The sequence below is a fragment of the Polypterus senegalus genome, chromosome 11 (genome assembly GCF_016835505.1).
Source record: "Polypterus senegalus isolate Bchr_013 chromosome 11, ASM1683550v1, whole genome shotgun sequence".
NCBI lineage: Eukaryota > Metazoa > Chordata > Cladistia > Polypteriformes > Polypteridae > Polypterus > Polypterus senegalus.
The window spans coordinates 115,139,339-115,157,078 of record NC_053164.1 but is presented as its reverse complement, the minus strand read 5'-3'; positions in this window follow the sequence as shown (position 1 = coordinate 115,157,078).

Below are 17,740 nucleotides of genomic sequence, written 5' to 3'. Positions count from 1 at the left end.
TAACACGTGGACGAAGCTTGTATTTTTGCATCGGGCTGCTTGGATGCCATTAAAGATTTCTACAAATTATTTTAGCGATCGCGATTGAGACGTTATGGATTCTATCGCTGTTGCTTTGATTTCATCTTTAAGTTTTTTCAGCTCCGCTGGATTACCGCAAACGGCAAGGTGAGTGCATTGCCTGCATGTCTTGTCTGCCTGCCGCAACTAATATACAATAACGCGCCGTTCTTTATAGCCTTCAATATTGTTTTCTAAAGGCTAGCGATGTAATTTATTTTAAATACGTGTTTCCCAACACGGCATTTACTTTTCTAGGTAGATTTTGGGCTTCGTACGGCCATTAATTAATCTGTGCTGCCCCTGTGAGTGCCGTTTCATTTTACTGGACAGCCAGTCTCGTGCCATCAGTTTCAATCTTGTTGTATTCCATTTATTTTGTCCAATTTTAGTCCCACTTATGCGTTAAACTTAAAAGTCCAACCTTAAAAGTTCACTCGATACCGTAGTTAGCAGACGCTACCACGATTCGCCGACAGATGTCGGGCTTTCTTTCCAGCCTCATGCACTGTGCCGAGTTTGACAAGTCCGCCTCTTGTCTTTTGATGGGATAAATTAATCAGGCCAGGCATGTTAAGGCAGTTTTTAATTCTCGGCCGGAGTCCATGACGTGCGCAACCAATCCAAATATATATATCAAATATTATTACCGAGCCTCCCATTCATCAGTGTAAGCATATTTTTAATATATATATAAAATATTATAATTAATATATAATAATATAATTATTAATGTAGCCACAATCCTGCCGACTACGCCATTATGTTTCCTGCAGAGGCATTAGCTCTCTTGGAAATGTGTTCTTTTAATATTGTGGCTTATTAAATAATTAAACAATATCATAATATACCAGAAAAGGCGATATCCCTCCCATAGTGATTACGGTACAAGAATCACATGAGACAAAATATCTTTTAGCTTACATTTACTGACGTTTTACGCAGTTACAGACGGGGAGGCATATGGACAGACTTTATCCAGGTGGGAATCTGGATCAACACAGTCAGCCATTTTCTCCGTCCCTACGCTGGGAGGGTTTCCAACACCTATGTTGGCACAGCCTCGAAGGGTCTGGCCACTGTCCAGACCTTTTATATGGTTCTTGCTTCATTTGCTGGTCTTCTCCGTCTCCAAACAAGGGCTGAATTCCTCTCCCACAAAATACAGAAATATCATAGTGCTTACATGTCGATTCTCATTCTCCCAAGAAGGAAAGAAGGTTTGTGCTGATAGAGGACAGAAATACCCTAACCTGTGTTTAAGCTGACTATACAAGCCTCCAGTTGTCTTTGGCTATCTAATCCAATGCTTGGTCAGCAATTCTAACTGCTGAGCCTCTGTGTGCCACAGTTAACATGCACATGTGAATAAAACTCATAACAGTATTGTCCAGATACAGTGACATAAAGAAAAATGTAGTATTACAGGTGCAAATTAGTATTATTCATTAGATTCTAAATAATATCCTACTGATACATTTAGCTTAATTCGTAGTTGAAAAAAAAAAAACTATTTCAAAACTAAGAAATAAACTGGTCCACAATTTTACACATTTTATTCTGGAAACCCATGTAAAGGAAACGTATCATAAATGAAAATGTGAACTAGTTAAGAGGCAGAAGAGTGATTTTTTTAAAGGTTGTTGCCCCAGGGAGCTCACTGGGAAGTTCTGAGGCACCAAACGGGTCGCCCCATTTAATATGTACACTTAAGGGCGCATTTAATAAAGCAAAATGAAAAAAAGTAGGTGAACTACAAATCAAACAAGATACATCTTTAGACTTTTCTCAGGTGCTTCAATTTCAGGTAGGAGCTTCAGTCATCAGTAGTCTGCTCTCTCCTGAGTGAGACGTGTCATGCTGTGTCACATTTTTATAGCACAGAACACGCAGGAGGCGGAGTCGGTTTCTCTCCATGGGCAGTTTCTCAGGGCTGTTGGAGAAAAGGGAGATGTTACCATGCCCCCATATGCCCTAGAGTGGTAGTGCTTATCTTTGGTGACTCTGGAAGGCAAACCTTAGACATACAGTATATGCTTTTCAAGCAAGTTTTATTTCTGGATTGAAAACTAAACCTTGTGAAGCATTTAGTTATTGCAAATCATTATTATAGAGTTGGGATCTTGCATGTAACTTTGACTTATGACTTTTGGTAAACATTCAGAGCTTTGGTATCTTGGTATATTTTTGGTTTTCTGACAAAGACCCCTGCTTATTTTTGTCCATGATTTTTCTTTCCTCCCCCGGTCCATTCTTGTTCATTCTGATCTTACCATTGGCAGCGTGATGTTTAGCAGCTACACCACAGTAAGAAAATGTCCATTGAAACCAGCACTGTGTTAACACTAAAGGATGTAGTAAATAAAACAAATACAAAGTTAAAGTAAACAAAAAATACAAACTCATGGAAAATCTTGACAGCTTTGACCTGGCAAATGATGATTAAGCTTTGGCAGGCATTTTGGTTTTAATGGTTCAAGTAACGTGTAAGTACAGAGGCACAAATTACATAAAAGTCTTTTTGAAGGGAATGTTTTTGCAGATACTTATCTAAATGTAAACTGAAATTCCTTAGCTGCATCCATCCTGGAATGGTACTCTTTAGAAATTTTCTAAAGATATGTATGATAGTAATCTTTTACCTTTGTGGTAACATTAATGTAAGCAGAAAGACCTACCAAGAACAGAGCAAAAGTGCACAACCTTGCAACATTTTGAAGACAAAATTAAGTTATGGCCATGTTAACAGAAGCCTCAAGGACTTTAAAGATGAGTTTTGCAAAAGTATTTCTTTGATCCTCTTTGCTGTGCCAACAGTGAATCTTATATAATTGTTATCTTCTGTGTGTTTTTTACACAAAAAATTAAATGTAAATGTTTTGCAAGAAAGGTAAAGCCAGAGGTTCAAGGACAATTCCTAAGATGCTTTCAAAGTTACCATTTTTCTTAATGTCCTTTATTAATAATCGGGCTACTGTATGTAATGAATATTAATTGACCCATTTTGGGATTGTACTGGTTTTCCGTCTTTTTATACTTAACTACTTTAAATCATTTAAAATTAAATTTTATTTGTCACATACAAATTATACATACGGTACAATATGTTGTGAAATACATAGTTGCTCAGCTTCAATGACTGTGCCTTTAAGATGAATATAAAAGGACAATAATATATGACTAAAAAATATCAAAAATCTTTAACAAATTGTTAAACATGCGATAAATAATAAGTAATATCTACATTAATAACATAATAATGAAATTACCTTAATGTAAAAGAGTTAACAGTAGAGCATCATATACAATATTTATAGACATGTTCCTTATTCAAGATAAAAATGGACTGTGGAAAGATGTTCCTCCTCAGTCTCTCTGAACTGGACTTCAGGCAGCACTAGTGTTTACCTGACTACTGCACAGAATGGGATGGCTGGTATCTCTGGCAATTTTCTTTGCCCTGGTCTGACAATGTTTAGTTATCAACTGTGTAGAGCCTTATAATCCTGCTGTGTGCTGTTCTCAAACCAGGTAGCAATAACAAGAACATTTATTTGTATAACACATTTTCATACAAACAATGTAGCTCAAACTGCTTTACAAAATGTCAATATTTCAAATCAAGATACTTTCAATGGAGAATAGTAATTGGGAGGGCAGCCTAAAATCCCCGAGGCAACTGAGGAGGTAAAGACATTGTTATGTCTACTTTAACAAGGTAGAGGTGTGTTTAGATCAGGTTTGGTCCTCTGTGATGTGGACATCAAGATATCTGAGACTCTCCACTCTCTGCTGTTAATACTAAGGGGGTGGTAGTGCCTCTGCTGTTTTCTTCCACAGTCATCTCCATTGTCTTGGCCACATTCAGGAGTAGAATGTTGTCTAACACCAGTGTGACAGACTCTCCACTTCATCATCCTCCAGGAACACTACTGATGTGAAAAATCTATGAATAAGTAAGAAAAATACACAGTGAGATTTTAATGGCATAGTTGTGTACAGGTATACACATGTAGCAGACTAAAAAACCCAAGTAAGATTCATACCGTTGATAGGACGATGATTTATTTATTTTTTCGGTGGGGATCCCAGGAACGTGTCCAGCCTTGGCTCAACTCACACACACTCCCTCAGAGAGACAAAAAAGCAACTAGTAAAAAACAAAAACTGAAGACTGTATTAAACAATAATAATCAAAATATAGGCAAACTACAACGATCCCACCCCAGTTCCCTTCCAGTGATTATGCAATAAACACAAATTAAGCAATAATGAACCACAAACAAAAACCACACACGATGAAGTCCATGAAAAATGGCAAATGATGAAATGAAATGATGGAGGTAGATAGGCCAGAGATCAGCATGCTGTATATAAATGTAAAGGTCAGTCATACCGGTATTTTCTGATGAGATGATGACGTGTGAATGAGATCAGGAGCGCTCCTTTCTTCACAGAATGACAACAAATCCTCTGACAGTCCTCATGCAGCAGGAAGACACCAGACAGTCCATACACCCAAAACAGGAGACGATCCAGGACAAAACAAAAATCCACAGGTAGCAAAATATGAAGGCAAGCAAAGAGGAAACTCCAGACATGAAACACAAAAGACTTCTTCCTCTTCTCTGTAGAACTGGCCTCCTTTTAAATCTCGTGCCGCCTCCTTGTCACCAGCAGCCCCTGCACCCTCAGCAGATGACCAATCAGAGCCACTGCTGGGGCTGCTGGGAGTTGAAGTTTCATTCCCTAGTAGCACCGCTACAGACACATCCTTTAACTAAAATATTGTGAAAAAACCTACTTTTTTGATTACAGCATATCAAACATACACTTGAATTTTTCAATTTTAATTCCTCTCCTCTACAGAGGAGTTCAAATTTAGCTAAACTGGAGGGAGGTTTCAGGTACATCCACAGAATTTCTTCAGGAATCAGGTTTGGGCATTAACTGAGTTGTACTGGAACACCAGTAGTCCTTTTTTTGCCTGGGTTTGGTTAGTGGCAAGACTGATCGTTGTTGCATTGACAGATGAACTTCATTTTTGACCCTTCTTAAACAGACTTTCTTTTCCTCCGACAGGACACAGAATCCATTACATTTGGGATATTACAGCTTTCTGAATAATTAAAATACTGAGATGTACGATATCATTTTCATGATGATAGGAGTTAAAGCATGTTATTAAACATGGGAACAGCACGGTGGCACATTGATAGTGACGAGCTGGTGCCCTGTCCAGAGATTGCTTCTGCCTTCCACAAGATGCTTGCTGTGGTGTGAGTGACCCTCGATTAAATAACTTTATTGTAGCCTTACTGTCTCTTTCTCTTTCGCCAAGTAACCAATCGGCACACAATAACCTCTTTAAAAAAATGTCGGAACGCTGATTCTTCAAAACTTTGAAAGAATATTAATATCTTTGCAGTACATGTTTAAATATTCCATCCATCTGTCCATCCAGGGTCGCGCCAGTCCCAGCAAGCATACAGCATGATGCAGGAACAATCCCTGAATGGGTGTCAGCTCATCGCTAGCGCTGTCCACTGTGTCCAGACTGTTTATTAACAACAATTTACATTATTAAAATTAAGTTAAAAATATATCTGTATAATGTAATATACAGTATGTACTTTATTGCATTTCATCTTAAAAATAAAATCAAGAGCTCCAAGAAGATAGAAGAAGAAATCTAAATCGACTCGAAGGCAATCGTCATCATCTGTAAATACGTGCTCTCTTCTGTTGAACTGAATTGAATTCCTTTATTGTTATTGTATGGTAATGAGATTTGATATGCAAATCCTCCATAAACTTATTCTATAAAATGGTAAAATAATAACAATAAATTGTACTTAAAAGTACAAACAGTTCTACCGGGAGCACTTGATGGACTGAATGAGAGCGTTTCGAGCTCTTGGGAGGAGAGACAGAATATCAACCAAAAGAAAAAGCACATTACATAAAAGTTATAAATTGATTTGCATGTCATTGAGAGAAATAAGTATTTGTTCCCCTACAACCCAGCCAGAATTCTGGCTCCCACAGATTACAATCAATCAATCAATCAATTACAGATACTCCTGAATTAAACTTGTTATGTGTGTAAAGCACAGAATCAGTTTCTTCCATTCCATCCTCTACACCACCATGGGCAAGACCAACAAGCTGTCAAATGACGTCAGGAACAAGATTGTAGACCTGCACAAGGCTGGAATGGGCTACAAGACCATCAGCAAGAAGCTTGATGAGAAGGTGACAACTGTTGGTGTGATTATTCGGGAATGGAAGAAATATAAAATGACTATCAATCGCCCTCGGTCTGGAGCTCCATGCAAGATTTTGCTTGATGTCAATGATGTCATCAGGGTTTGACGTAAGTAGTGTCTACAGTGGGTGGACCAGTGGTGATGTCATTGAGAGGCAAGGTCTTTGGCTGAACTGCAGAGGAACAAGAGGAGAGAGGATCAGGTCCACCCCTGGTCTGGCTGACGATTAACGCTATTTGAGCCTGTAAACTGTCCCCCATGTGCATGTGTGTGACAACATTTACAAATAGTTAAAAGTAAGGTGGAAATTTGATGTTCAACATTGAAATAAAAAAACATGTGAAACACAAACACAACGTGTAATATGTACATATTTTATCAATATAAAGTTGTATACAGTATACTCATATCTATATAATTTATATTTTAAAAGGGAACCAAAAGCTTCTAATTGTAATATAAGTTAATAGTAATGTACGATATCAATACTGTGCATTCTTCTACAGCAAGAAGGTACAGACCAGGAGGTGAGTTAGGACATGGAGATGTAAACATTAGTTATGAAAACCAGTAGTTCAAATCATTTGTCGACACACCAAAAGGGAGTGGAAAATCAACAGTCAAAAAGACATGCTAACTTCTCCTGCCAGAATAATACTAAGCAGACAAAAGCAGATTATATTCAAGACTCCACAATTTCAAATAAAAAAATACCACAATTCAGGTTTTTAAACTATCACAACTTCATGACTTCTGAAGACATACCCCTGACTACATGAACCTGCATTCTAACAATGGACAACCAAAATGCTGTTGCCCATTAGCATATAGAATCGCAACAGTACAAAGCTAAGGCTACTAACAATGAAAGACCAGTGTTGCATCTGATTCTTCTTTGTTTTTTTTTCTTTCATTCATTATTTTCCACCAATTTTATTTTGGAAGTAGAAGAGACAAGTCTTAGAATCCAGTGTGTTATGTGTGTTATTTCCAATTGGAAAATTAGTCAAATTATCTGACCTACTTGTCGATGGGGTGATCATTTGGCTGGGTTTATGGAAATCAATTTTAAGGGAATGTTGAAAAAAGGGTGTGCCAAGAATCAGAATAAACCTGTCTGTCTCTTTCCCTCTTAGTCAAAAAACAAACAACTTTGAAGAGGAACTGTGACTCCAAGATGTCTGTGACTTTCAGCAACTACAGTAAAGCTTTAAAGAACTGTTAGAGTTAGAAATCTCAAAGTCATACTATCACTTTTGATCAGTGGTTCCCTAAAGTGTGGTATGTGCACCCCTAGGGGTACGGAAAAGCCCTCCAAGTTGTACGCAATTAAACAATAAATATAAGGGTGAATTTTACAAGATAACAATCATTCTCTCTATTTAGTTACAATTTTTTGCACATTAAGCTACACAAGGCATTCATCATGTAACATCAATTACAATTACACAAACCAGCAATCTAATTTCAAATGTACCAATAAGGAAAAATAGGGTGACTACTTACTGTTTGTACTGTATGAAGCATTTGGCAGACTAAGCTATCTAGTTTAAACAGATTGGATAGGTGGTTAAAGTTGTGTCTGGGAGTGAGAAGAGCTTCTCATCAGCTTCTGTCACCATTTCACAGCAAAAAAGATCAACATACAAGCAACTGATCGATAAACAGTCTGTGGCTAGGAGGCATTAATATTATGACAAATACAGTATTTTGAGCTGGGCTTCACTTGTATTGGTGATTACCCTCAACCACAGAGCGTGGTGTGTGGGAAGGTACTCTCCAATAATAGTATGAAACTGTCACTACTATGGAGACACCTGGAAACAAAACATCCGCAACATAAGCATATTTTTTGAAAACGCTCCGTCTCAGTTTTCCTTATATAGTTCCTCTGTGTTCCGAGACCAGTCCAGCATGCATGTCATTAATTTGGACCCCCAAATACTTGTAGGAGTGGAACACCCCTATATCCATCCATCATCCAACCTGCTATAGCCCAACTACAGGGTCATGGGGGTCTGCAGGAGCCATTCCCAGCCAACATAGGGCACAAGGCAGGAAACAAACCCTGGACACCCACACACCAAGCACACACTAGGGACAATTTAGTATCGCCACTGCACCTAACCTGCATGTCCATTGACTGTTGGAGGAAACCGGAGCACCCAGAGGAAACCCATGCAGACACGGGGAGAACATGCAAACTCCACGCAGGGAGGACCCGGAAAGCGAACCTGGGTCTCCTAACTGCAAGGCAGCAGTGCTACCACTGCGCCACCATGCTGCCCACACCCCTAAATCCACTCCTTAAATAGTGACCAGACATATAGTCTATTTGGTGTGGTGAAAGTCAATAATCAGTTCCTTGGTTTTGTTGATGTTAAGATGCAAACAATTTTCTTTGCACCAAGAAACAAAGTTCTCAACTGACACCTATACTCTGTCTCATCCCACTTATCAGTACACCCCATAAATGCAGAATCATCTGAGAATTCTGCAAGTGATATGACCTGGTGTTATATTTGTAGTCGGAGGTGTGTGGATTGAAGGGAAAGGGAGACAGAACTGTTCATTGTGGTACTCCAGTGCTGCTCACATCTGTATCAGAAACACAGTCCTTGAGCCTCAACACATTGTGGTCTGTCTGACAGATAGTCCATTATCCAAGACACCATAGGCTCATCCACCTGCATATCTCTGAGTCTACCCCTTAACAGGGATGGCTGGATAGTATTGAAGGTACTGGAGAAATCAATAAACATAATCCTCACAGTGTTGCCAACTTTGTCCAGGTGAGAATAAGCCTTGTGAAGCAGATAGAGAATTGCGTCCTCCACTCCAATCTTTGTCCAAGAGGCAAACTACAGTGGGTCTACATGGTGTACCACAGGAGGACTCAAATATTCCAGGACCACTCTCTCAAAGGTCTTCATGATGTAAGACATAAGTACCACTAATCTGTAGTCATCAGGTTAAATATATAGTTAAATAAAACACATCCAGAAAATGCTCGCAAATTTTTTCTCTGCCATCATTGCAAACCAAATAGGGTAACTAACATAAAAATATTTTTGGGTGGAGTATTCTTTTAAGGGTCTCAGATTTTCCTTTTTTGTTTTTTCAAACTAAAGTTACACATGATGTTCCAAAAAAAGCTATAAAAGACTATACATTTTTTAAATTGATTGATGCAATTATTTTCAATCTGTGTCATTCTGCAAATAACAGAAAGGCAAACTGTATCTCCATAGTATTGCTCTACCATACAATGAAACTGAGCCGGTACACAGGAAAGAAGAAAGCATGGAAACCATTTAAATGCATGTTGATCACCTAGTTTTAACTTTGCAATATACTGGGGAAACTAAATTCCCCAGCTATTGAAAATTAACGTCCTCCCCATTTTAAATTGGTGGGAAAGCCAGGTAAGAGAAAAAAATGAGATTACATTGATTTTTTCATTCATACAGTTTTAATTGCTTACATAGTAAACAGGAGATTGTGGGTTTGAGAATATTTTTATTATTTTTAACTATGGTTACATTATTTCTGTGTTGATGACCACTCTGTAATATCTGTCGTTTGAAGGGTAGGGCTAGGTTTTATAAAAGGATACCACCACCATACCAGGGATGCAAGTTCAACTGACTCTCCTTTCTTTTTTCACTGAACATCAGTTATACACATTCAAGAAAAAACCCTCACCCCCCCAGGCTTCATGGGTAGTGTAGTTCTTTAGCTAGAGACTTAAGATGCAATATTACATCCCAATTTTTTATAAATAACAAACAAAACATTATTTGAACCATACATGTTACATGCATTTCAGGCTAATTAAATATTAGTATATTAACTATAAAGTGGCAATGTTGCATAAATATTTTGTTAAGTAAGGTATACTAAACTCTGCGGTGGGCTGGCGCCCTACCCGGAATTTGTTACCTGCCTTGCGCCCTGTGTTGGCTGGGATTGGCTCCAGCAGACCACCATGACTCTGTAGTTAGGATATAGCTGGTTAGATAATGGATGGATGGATGGTATACTAAACTAAAATATATATATGTGTGTGTGTGTGTGTGTGTGTATTTCCTAAGATACTAATCCAGGTATACTTTTGCATTTAAAAATCAAGTACACATTTAAGACTGGATTGTGGTATTGGCAGGCATTTATGCATCTGTGCTGAGAGGGTTCTGTTGTTGGCTACTGCTCTGGGGCCTTATGTATAAATGGTGTGTAGATGCAAAAATGTTGCATATGCCCATTTTCACACTCAAACCAAGATATAGAATCTAAACTTGACAAAAGCTATATACATTTTCTCTGCAGCCCTCGGTTTTCTAAACAGGAGTACCGAACATCACTGTTTCTGTCCGGTTTCTCTTTCTTTTTCATATTTACATTCCATGATGTGGGCTTTATCAAATACACCAAAATTAATTGCATGTCATTTACAAATTTAACACTAGAATTACCAGAGCCTACGAAAAACTCGTAGATTCGTTCCACCTTAAATCGCTTCTCACCTCTCCATCAGCGTCTTTTGTCCTGTAAATGTGTTGATAAGCAGCAAGCAGTCTGCTATGACATCCCCCACCGGCGCACATTTTCCTCAGCTCAAGTCTGTTTACTTTCGTGTCAGTTGCTTGAAGTTGTATAGCGTGAGAAGTCAAGCAAAATCACACCTTTTATAAATACTATATCGTTATTTGGAACACATGCATTTCATGTGTGTTCCATGTCTACAACGATCTATTGAAACACATCGTTAAAAAAGAAACATTTTTCATGTTTTAGTAATAATTGACAAAATGTAGACATGAAGTTTATAATGTGTGAAGCCTGAAGTCCAAACACTTTCACAAAATATAGTACAAATATAACAGAACACGTGCACTTTTATTCAAAAATAAAATTGCAGAAAAAGAAACCATGTTAGCTGCAGGTGGAAGCTGCCGTCACTGTACTTTGTATATAAGAGCCAGATCGAATGTTATTTACTTATTTACCTTGGTTAATTTACTTACTTCCTACAGCATAAAGTCACAAGTACAGTGCAGAGCTATAGCGCGTGTCAGATGGGGGTATAGTGTATGATTGTGAATGCGACTGAGAGAATGAAAACAAAGCTAACCTTTACAAGTATCATACATTTACACCAGCTGTTACAGACTGAAATCAAATGTATGTTTTTATTCTAAAATAGTAAGAATAAGAACAGCTCACTTCTCAATACAGACTCGTCAGGGATCGAAATCGTGAAGTTTTGATTACCAGTCAACAGTTGATACCATTGCGCCACCAAAGCAATCATAGTAAATGCGTGCCAATGTCACACCTTAACACGGGTTCTTTTTCTGCAGTTATATTTTTGAATAAAAGCGCACTTGTTTCTTTGATATTTGGATTTCAGGCTTCACACATTATAAACTTCATGTCTACATTTTGTCAATTATTACATGAAAAACATTTCTTTTTTAACGATGAGTTTACATAGATCGTTGTAGACATGGAACACACATGATATGCATGTGTTCCAAATAACGATATAGTATTTATAAAAGGTGTGATTTTGCTTGACTTCTCACTCAATTCAACTCCAAGCAACTGACACGCAGGTAAACAGACTTGAGCTGAGAAAACTATGCGGGGATGTGATAGCAGACTGCTTGCTGCTTGCTGCTTATCAACACATTAAAAGGACAAAAGGCACTGACAGAGAGGTGAGAAGCGATTTAAGGTGGGATGGATCTACAAAGTTTTTTCGTAGGCTCTGGTAATTCTAGTGTTAATGTGCTTGATTGTAATCCGTCTGTAACAATGCAATGGTGCATGGAATGGCCAAACTATTCCAACTACCATGGCTACTATAGCATTGTTAGAAGACATCGCAAATGGAAGAATTAGAAGAAAGTGTGTATTAACAGATGATTATGAATGGCTATCCTCTTGGAGCTGTGTGCTGTTAGCATACACTTGATATCATTTTTATGATGAAATGTATTAAAGTATATTACATTTTACAGATAAATTGTTAACTTTGTTTAAATAATGTATAATGTCAATAGCATGTGGAGGTACAGTGACATCAATCAATCAATCAATCAACATTTATTTATATAGCACATATTCATACAAAAAAATGTAGCTCAAAGTGCTTTACAAAATGAATAGAAAAATAGAAGACACAATAAAAAATAAACATAAGTCAACATTAATTAACATAGAATAAGAGTAAGGTCCGATGGCCAGGGTGGACAGAAAAAACAAAAAAAACTCCAAAGGCTGGAGAAAAAAATTAAAAAAAATAAAATGGTAGAAGCACTACTGTCTGGGTGTTCCCTGTCTGGAATTTGAATGTTTTCCTGGTGGGTTTCCTCAGTGTCCTTAGGTTTCCTTCAAAAGAAATGCAGGATGGGGGATTTGGTGATGCTAAATTGACGCTACTAGTGTATGTCTGTGCTTGTATTCACCCTGTGATGAGCTGCCACTCTGTCCTGTGAATGTTCCTGCCCTGCACTCAATGCTTGTTTACCACCACTTGTTTAATACGTGCTTTAATACATTACGTCATGAAAATGATATCAAGTATACATCTTTGTATTCTAAAATGTTCAGAGAGCTGTAATATCAGGAATGTAATGTACTCTGTATGGCGATCATTGCCAGTGCGCTCCTGCCAGCCTAAGAGAAACCCCTTTTAAGAAGCATTTAACGCTTAACAACTGGGTTGGGGAACACTTAGTATACGAACCATTAAGTGTTACTTTAGTTAGAATGGGGTTTGAGAAACTCTAGTTCATTAAACATTGATTTTAACATGAGGTTTACAATGTTCAACTTTAATGAAAAAATAAACAATATTAACGATGAAATTTTTAGACTAAAATTGACATTTCAACTTTAATTTTGACATAGACCTTTTGTTTTTGTTCACTGTGTCCTTATTTTTATTTTCTTCTCTGTGGCCCTAATATGCTTCTGTGTTATGATGCGAATAGTCTTTTCATGTTGACTTTGATATATAACCACTTCTTTTTTATTTCAGGCACTGTGTGACTTTCTGAATTTGAACTTTTGAGCGTCTTTGCCACGCTGTGCCACTCCATCATTTTCCTTTTGCTGCTTATACCACTGCTTAAGCCACCAAATAGTACAATTTTCCCTTACCTCCACTTCAGTGAGCAAGATCTCCATTTTGCATTCACAAAAAATGTTTCTTTTTTAAACATTCTTTTGCCATTGTCTTTTAACAAAACACGGAATGGATGTATTTATATTGATTTGCATATTCACATAGGCAAAATTCTTGGAAGAGTTGGGGTGGGGCTGTTGGATCAGGTATATATGTTAAAATTTACGTTGAAAGTGCGTAGAATTTGCTTACGCACAGTTTTATGCATCTGAATTTTTTGTATGTACACACAATTTCTAGTTTTGTCCGTTTACCATGTTTTAGTATGATTTCTACGTACAACGTTATACATGAGGCCCCAGGTCCGATTCTTGAGTTATGGTGGGCTCATTGCATTTGTCATCAGGTTCTCTCTGTCTGACTGCCTTCTGTCTTCAGAAGATGGTTGAGGCAAAGAGCTTTTCTTCACTAATTTGAATGAGTTAAAACATTTAATCTGTCACAGGCGGTAGCAGGTGTGCACCTTTGACATGAGGAATTGAATGTAATCTTCTTCTTCTCATCTGTAGCTTTTTGTATGGATTTAACTGTTTGTACAGTGAGTCCATTACATTTTAGGGTTAAAAATATAATTTAATGGGAACTGAACTCAAACAGCCATTAAGCATAGCTTTTTCCATTTTTGAAAATATGTGCATATCTGCAGAATTTTATTATTTTCTGTATAAAAACAGGAACAAAGATATTTCACAAGTTAAGGCTACATTTGAAACTCTGTTTTAAGAAAAATTACTAAAAATTTACTAAAATATCAGACCTCTTGCTCAGTTTCATAAGTCTTTTAATACTATTTTGTGATGATTATTAGTGTGGTAAATACAATATCATTTTCAAACTGAACAATTCAAAATAGTGCTTATGTCATTTATAATTTTTATACAATGCTTATTTCCTTACTATGTTTTTACTTACCATAATTGTTTACAAATAAACTAGATTACAGTAACACTTTGAGTAAAAGCACTGTATAAAGATATAAATTATGCACATGCTGTACTTAACAGATTAATTTCTTTAGATGGCTATTAAATATTATATTTCCTGTTAATTTGTATACTTTAATATAGACAGAAATGACCACTGTAAAAGTTTTAGACAATAACCAGAGTGATTAACCAAGTAGAAATATTATGTGGATTTAAACATTCCCAGTAAAATAGATTAAATGATCATATAACTAAAGCTAGCACTCTCATGTTAGCTAGCCAGGCACGTAATCCAGTATCTGTTCAAAGTTAGACTCACAACTGCTATGTCCGTTCATGTTCAAATACTGCGTAATGTTCAAGAATTGCTCTGCTTGTACAAAGCACATTTGGCACCAAAAACACACTGTACACTTTTACAGCACCAATGGCCTGGATACCCAACACGGTTGATAACGGACCCTTAGCGCTTTGACTAAATTCTAGTCCTTGTGACGATGAGGGTTCTGCTCCAAAGCTCCCATCTCCCTTTTGGGAGCTCTTGAACCCAACACTGTTGGTAATGTAACCAGATGAGCTGGACAGTGAGGACACAATGAAACAAGGGGATTGTGCAAAAAGGTACAAGAGTGCTTTTATTAAAAAACAACAAAATCAACACAGTGATCAAAATAAAGTGCAGCACTCTTTATAAATAATCCATTAAAAACAATAAAGCAAAGTAGAGGTTAAAATCTAATAAATAATTCCTTTAAAAGCGAGGTTAAAACAACAGCCGGAAGCAGACCTTTCTTTAAAAACTAACACGGTGCCTTCTTCAACCGGTGGCACTCCTGCTTCTCCCATCCAGGCTCTGCATCAGGAGAGTCACCCTACCTGCAACTGAACTTCTCCTGTTGCTGGTCTGGAAGCCTTTCGTTCCCTGGATCCGTAGGGCTCCACTAGACTGAGACTTGGGTACCCCAGTGACCAGGGCACTCATGCTGGGGCATCCACCTTCCAAGCCTCCTGACTCCCGATGCCATATGCGGTGAGCCTACCTGCTTCTGGTCACTCCTGCTCCTCACTAACACTCAGCATAAGTGACCACTACCAACTTCCCCCAGGTGCCGGCCAAACACTCTGCTAGGGCTCACTTCCCAGCTGCCTCTTCATCTCACAGCAAGCCAGATCTCGCTCTCTTACTCACTCGCTCGCTCCTTCTCTTCCTGCCTCCTTCTTCTCCATTAACCTCTGTTTTTTTCTCAATTTTTTCTCTCCCTTCCGCACTCGCGCTCCTATCATATATAATAGGGACACTGCACAGGTGTGGCAATTAGCAGCTCTCTGCATCATTACGGATGCGGAAAATTCCTCACCTGTGCACTTAAGTGAGGAAATGCCCACAGTACGTCGCAACCGAGAACCGCTCTGGCCACACTACCACGCCCCCAAATAGCCACGTGTGCAGCAATTATTTATTTTAAAAACTGGGCTTTCCTTCTGAGCCGTGGACCCACTATACCACAGTCCTTCCACTAGTTTGAATCATTAGAAGTTGAGATTCATGAGGCTAAACATTGTTTTCTGGAGTGACTGAGAAGTTGGCATGAAACATTGGTTAGTCCTTTTGCTTTTTTTTACTTTGTCTTTCTTGTAATTCTGCCATTAACTAAACCAGATCACATATGCTTGAGCACTTTAATAAAGTGCCAGTTCAACTGGCATACAAATAAATAACCAAAAAAAAATTAACAAACATAGAAAAATAAATAAAAACACTCATATAGTAGTGAAAGAGTGTCATGGTAAGTCTCAACAATTCTGCGACTATCAGTTAACCATTTCCTATCTTTAACCTGAATTGCTTTCAGAGGGTAGTACCTTCCACATTAATTTTACCCTGCATGTAAGTCAGATATACTGTATTTTTAGATTTACACTTAACAATGTAGTCATCAACAGCATGTTAGGAAAGGTCGATCACTTCTGACATGCAGGTGCTGACATCTTTCTTGTCACACTGCTCTTGTTTATCAAGCACAAATACGGTATCTTGGCCACGTCCTAAAGTGTAAGCAATAACAGACTTACTGTATACTTAAAGTGATTGTTGAAAGAAAATAATAACTGGATTAGTCACCAGACTAAGATAAAAGAATATGGCATGTGTTTTTATCATTTATAAAACCCAAAAGATTTTTTTAGTGACAGCTTTGTAAGTTAGCAAGTACGACTAATAGGAAATATGAATTTGTCTGTTTTCTTGGGAACTTTAAAATGATTTCAAACAAGTGTCGACTTTTCACAGTAAGGCAAATTATCAGTTAGACATATTTAAGTCATTAAAATATGCATTGAGAAGAATGGTAATGTGGGACTGAATGTGCTTCAAATTCACACATGGGCTTGGATGCCAGCTGGGTATTATTTGCAGAATCTTTCCATTGACATGATTGGTACAGTTAAATTATCTTTGTGTGTTCCATGCACTGCTTGTTTATATATCCTAACATGTTGCAACTTAACGTATTCACAAGTAGTTAAAAATTATTTTCTGACAATCGGCTATTAAGTGCCACATAGGTAAACAGCAATTGATAAGTTGTGGACATGTAGGCATAGGGAGTGTCCTATGGACTTATACTGGGCAAATATGGGAACGGTGTTCAGGGCATGTCTGTCCCCTTAGACTGAAGGAAGAGAAAACCTTGAAGGACAAGTGATGCCATTTACTAGCTGGGTGGAGTCCCTTCCCATACAGTCCAGATGATGCAAAACAGCAGGTTCCTCTGGAAGTCAACAACCAGAGGACAGACCAACTTTGGAGTGATCTAGAGCTCAGAGACACTTTTTTTTTTTGAACAAGATGGTGAAACACAGAGGCTATCGTGAGGCAATCATGAGCTCATCTTAATTTTTTTTTCTTGCATACCGTCATGAAACGGAGGTTCCTTTGGGACCCCAACCATCATTTTCTTTCTTTGTCTTCTTTGTTGCATGAGCTAAGTATTGTAAAGTTGAGATTTCAAGGTCCAGAAAATATGACAATCTACTACATGTCTAGGTAACTGTAATATTTGTAGGAAATGTACAGTTAACTATGTTCTTCTTGAGTTACTTATTTTAGAGTCACAGTTCTCATCTATCGTACTAACAACCTTTACAATTTTAAACACACTTCCTAATCATTTTTGATGCAACCAACAACAATCTTCAGTTTTCCCCTAATGTTTCCGTTGCAAGGTGTGGACGCTAGGTGTCACTGTTGCCACCCTTTAACCCCAACAGATACAGAAACAGGTTAAAAG